General features: G+C 43.8%; 1 protein-coding gene across 1 annotated transcript in view; it reads left to right on the forward strand.

Moving 5' to 3' along the window:
- Positions 1-373: 373 nt before the first annotated feature.
- PKNOX2 (PBX/knotted 1 homeobox 2) overlaps positions 374-5,165 on the forward strand; it is an 83,032-nt gene continuing 78,240 nt past the window's right edge. The window contains exon 1 of the mRNA XM_014961063.1: positions 374-423. The gene's annotated coding sequence lies outside the window, so the exon portion shown is untranslated. The remainder of the gene's footprint in view (positions 424-5,165) is intronic.

The raw sequence follows: 5,165 nt of genomic DNA on the forward strand, positions 1-5,165 counted from the left end.
TTCCCTTTCCCTTTCCCTTTCCCTTTCCCTTTCCCTTTCCCTTTCCCTTTCCCTTTCCTTTCATTTTTTCATCATTTTTTTGTTGTTGTTTTCCCCTGATTTACTGTCTTTCCAACAACCTCCTGCTTCAGGCAGCAAAGAGACCGTGTCCCCAGACCAACCATGGGGCAAGTTAAAACTTTTCCAAACTATTAAAAAAAAAAAAAAAAAAAAAATGAGCATCTGTTATAAGAAATGACAGACATAGAAGTATAAAATATCTGATTTACCTAGATTTTTCTCCTTTCCTCTAAAAAAAAAAAAAAAAAAAAGAAGATAATACTGAATTTTGGTTCCATTTCCCATCCTCTAATCAGCGCCGTGTTGTTCCTCAGGTGGTTTGACGGAGGCAGGATGAGTCTGGTGCAGATATATCACCTCTAGGTATGTTGGGAGGCGCTTTATAGTTTATAAGGCCCTTAAAATGTTGGTTTTAAACACTACTTGAAGCTTCTATGGCAAGTTTTAGAATAGCAATTACAAGCTCCTTTCTCCCCGAGCAAATTCCCGCTGCGATGGTGGATGTAAACTGCTTTAGACATTTTTAATGCTCCCAAGCAATAAATTTAAAAGGGAATTTATTGCTGCAAGCTGCTGATTTCTGGGTCCGAATGCTGCCGCCTGTTGCTGGTGGTGATGCTGGGATGCAGTTTGGTGATTTTGGTGCCTGTTGCAGAAAAAAAGACTTTCGCCTTCCTGATTTTTCAGATCTTTTCCCCCATTTTTTATTTTTCTCCTTCTTTTCCATTCTTTCCCCAATTTTCCGGCATCTTTCCACTGCCTCTTTGCAAAGGGAAGACCCAGGTCGATGAGCCCAACCTCCTCCAGGCCTCCTATTAAATAGATAATAATAATAAATAATAAATAACAACAAATTATTTATATAATGAATAATATTAAATAGTGATAAATATTAATTAATAATAATAAATAATATCATAATAAATAATGATAAATCCTGGGCTCAGAGGTGGGGTGTCCCCTCCGGAGCATCCTGCATCCCGCCCTCTCCATCCCTCCCTCGCATCCCACATCCTCTCCCTGACCTTGCTCTTCCTTATGACCCACTTTAAAGAAAATTATTTAGAAAAAACAAACCCAAATCTGGCTTCTCAGTGCATTAACTTTGCTGGAAGAGTTTGAATAAATAAATAAATATTATTTATTAGCTCAATCCCAAGAAAATCCCATTTGTATAAAGTGCCTGGAAAGGTCTTTTAATGCATTTATGTGCAGAAATTGGTTTCTTTCTATCTCGGTGTCAGATCCAACTCTGTCTCATAACTCTGGCAATTAATTAATTGCCATTAAAAAAAAAATAACGAAGTGGGGCATTTTGTCGAGCATCGATACAGCGTGAGCACCCCAGCACAGCAGTGCGTTTTAGCCTTTAAAAATAGCATTTTACAATGCATTTTGAAGTCATTTGCAGGATGCAAATGGGCTTTTTGGCAAATACTTAGGCAGTGGAGGCCATGGGCAAATTTTCCTGTAAATTGGAGTATTTTGTCAGCACGACAACAAAGAACAAACTTAATAATTATAAATCGGTGATAAAAAATAATAGTAAAATAATTGATCTCTGAAGGTCCCTTCCAACCCCTACTGTTCTGTGATTCCGTGATCCTTTAATAAATAATGAATAAATAAATAAAATAAATAGTAAAATATAACAATAATGAAAGTAATCAGAAATAAAACATAATAAACAGAATCAGTTGGTTATTTTCCTGTAGGGATCCATCACAGAATAAAATGGGTAAATTAAACGAGGATTAAGGGACAGATTTCTAGGCAGAGTTTTAACTGAATTTAATCCAGCTCAAGCTTTAGTCCTGGTTTTATTTCCCATGGCCAGGCTGGAGCATCCTTCTCTCCCCCTGGATTTTCAAGCTGATGTTGAACAACAGGATGAGGAGCCTGCTTGATTTGCACTCTTAAATAAATAAATTACAAAATTTAAATTTTAGAAAAAGACTTTTTTTTTTTTTTTTTTTTAAATTCCCCTCAGAATTTTGGGGCTGGTGGTGCAATTTTGGAGATGCTTGTGCAACGTTGGTAATCCTCGTCCAATTTTGGCGATGTTCATGCAATTTTGGGGTTGCTGGTTGGATTTTAGGGTTAAGTGTGCAATTTGGTGGATGCTGGTGGAATTTTGGGAATGCTTATGGAATTATGGGGATGCTCGTCCAATTTGGGGGATGATGGTGCAATTTGGGGCGTGCTTGTCCAGTTTTGGGCATGGTGCAATTGTGGGGGTGCTTTTAGGGGAAGCTGATGTGATTTTGGGGCTGCTGGTGCGATTTTTAGGGATGGTGGTGGAATTTGAGGGATACTGGTGGAATTTTGGGGATGCTCACCCAGTTTTGGGGCTGGTGGTGCAATTTTGGAGATGCTTATGCAACATTGATGATCCTCGTCCAATTTTGGCGATGTTTGTGCAATTTTGGGGGTGCTAGTTGAATTTTAGGGTGAAGTGTGCAATTTGATGGATGCTGGTGGAATTTTGGGGATGCTCGTCCTGTTTTGGGGATGATGGCACAATTTGGGGCATGCTTGTCCAATTTTGGGGATGCTGCAATTCTGGGGAAGCTGATGTGATTTTGGGGGTGCTGGTGCAATTTTGGAGCTGTTTGTCCAATTCTGGGGATGCTGGTGCGATTTTTAGGGATGGTGGTGGAATTTGAGAGATGCTGGTGGAATTTTGGGGCTGCTCATCCAATTTCAATGATGCTCATGTGATTTTTGAGATGCCAGTGGAATTTTAGGGTTGACTGCAATTTTGCTGATGCTGGTGGAATTTTGGGGATGTTGGTGCAATTTGGGATACACTGGTGGGATTTTGGTGACACTCGTCCAATTGTGGGGGTGGTGGAGCAAATTTGGGGCTGGTGGTGCAATTTTGAGATGCTCATGCAACGTTGGTGATCCTCGTCCAATTTTTGTGATGTTCGTGCGATTTTGGGGGTGCTGGTTGAATTTTAGGGTTAAGTGTGCAATTTAATGGATGCGGGTGGAATTTTGGGGATGCTCATGGAATTTTGGGGCATGCTTGTCCAATTTTGGGGATGATGGCGCAATTTGGGGCATGCTTGTCCAATTTTGGGGATGGTGCAATTGTGGGGGTGCTTTTAGGGAAGCTGATGTGATTTTGGGGGGTGCTGGTGCGATTTTTAGGGATGCTGGTGGAATTTGAGGGATGCTGGTGGAATTTTGGGGATGCTCATCCAGTTTCAATGATGCTCATGTGATTTTTGAGATGCCAGTGGAATTTTAGGGTTGACTGCAATTTTGCTGATGCTGGTGGAATTTTGGGGATGCTGGTGCAATTTGGGGTACACTGGTGTGATTTCAGTGACGCTCATCCTGTTGTGGGGGTGGTGGAGAAAATTTGGGGCTGGTGGTGCAATTTTGGAGATGCTTATGCAACATTGATGATCCTCGTCCAATTTTTGTGGTTATTTTGGGGGTGCTGGTTGAATTTTAGGGTTAAGTGTGCAATTTGATGGATGCTGGTGGAATTTTGGGGATGCTGGTGCAATTTGGGGCATGCTTGTCCAGTTTTGGGCATGCTGCAATTGTGGGGGTGCTTTTAGGGAAGCTGATGCGATTTTGGGGGTCCTGGTGCAATTTTGGAGCAGTTTGTCCAATTTGGGGGATTCTGGTGTGATTTTGGCCACGTTCATTCAATCTCAGTGCAATCTGGTAATGCTTAGCCAATTTTGGGGTTGCTGGTGCGATTTTAGGGTTTACGGTGCAATTTTTGGGGATGATGGTGCACTTTTAGAGATGCTGGGCTGATTTTAGGGACGTTTGGACACTTTTAGGGATGCTTGTGCACTTTCACGGATGCTGGTGCAGTTTTAGGGCTGGTGGTGCAGTTTTGGGGATGCTTATGCAAAATTAGCAATGCTCCCACAATCTGGGGGACGTTCATCCAATTTTGGGGTTACTGGTGCAATTCTGGGGCTGCTGGTGCAATTCTGGGGTCCAATTTTAGGGATACTGGTGCAACTTTAGGGATACTGGTGCAGTTTTAGGGATGCTTGTACAATTTTAGCGGAGCTCCTCCAGCTTTTACAAGCACTTGCCCCAAACCACTCCTCATCCCAGGGATATTCCTCATTCCCAATATTATTCCCAGTGCAAACCTGAACCCCCCCCAGATCGCGCCGTGACACCCAACACTATTGAGTTGCCTTTTACTGTTTTTGAACATTTCAGGTTTTCTTCTTATCCTCTTGCTGTCTGGGAGCTTTTCCTTCTATGTAACATCACCTTTTCCTTTTTCATTTCCACGCTAAATCATTCCTCCTTACCTAAACAACTTCCAAAAACAGAGTTTGGTTTTTTTTTATTCCCCCTTTTAAAACGAACATCCTAAGCAACTTACACTGAAGGGACCTGGTGAGAATAGTCATGCTAAAACCCCCAAATAAAGCGACTAAGCAGCCTCTTTACTAGCAGAACAGCTGAAAAGTGGCCAAGGTAATCTCAAATTATAGCCATCGGCGGGGGGGGGTATTTTCCCTGCAACCAATTATGTTGGGATTTGGCTCAACATGGCGGGGCGGGGGGGGAAGGCAGAGAAATTCCCAGCACTGATATCCCTGCAGGAATTCCCAGGAGCTGTTTCACCCTGAATTAATTGTGCTCAGAGAACGTAAGCGCTCTCACACTCCTGTGATGAGTTGGGAAGGGCTCAGGGGTTGGGGTTTCCCGGGGCTGGGAACCCTCCCGAGTAGGGGCAAAGCCCCCTTAGTGAGACCCCTTAGAAGACCCCCTTAGTAAGACCCCTTAGCAAAGTCCCCATAGCAAGACCCCCTTCTTGCCAGGCCTGGCTCTCCCTGTGCACCTTCCATCCTACCAGGGTCCCTTTCCCCATCCCGTGGGGTGGCATCGCTCCCGCGACCCCCCCAGCCCCACTCCAGCCCCCGGCCAGGACCCACGGCGCCCTTCAGCCCCGCAGACAGAATTCCACCCTTTGTTTCCTGTTCCCCGGCTCCGCTTGGTGAGGCTGGAGACGCTCAACAAGCCCCTCTTTGTGCTAATTTAATTAATCGCTGGGCTGAGGGCAGGATGAGATGCTCCAGCTATAAATACCTGCTTTTTTGGGGGGGGGGCGG

This window comes from Calidris pugnax, unplaced genomic scaffold, assembly GCF_001431845.1.
Source record: "Calidris pugnax isolate Ruff unplaced genomic scaffold, ASM143184v1 scaffold269, whole genome shotgun sequence".
Lineage (NCBI taxonomy): Eukaryota > Metazoa > Chordata > Aves > Charadriiformes > Scolopacidae > Calidris > Calidris pugnax.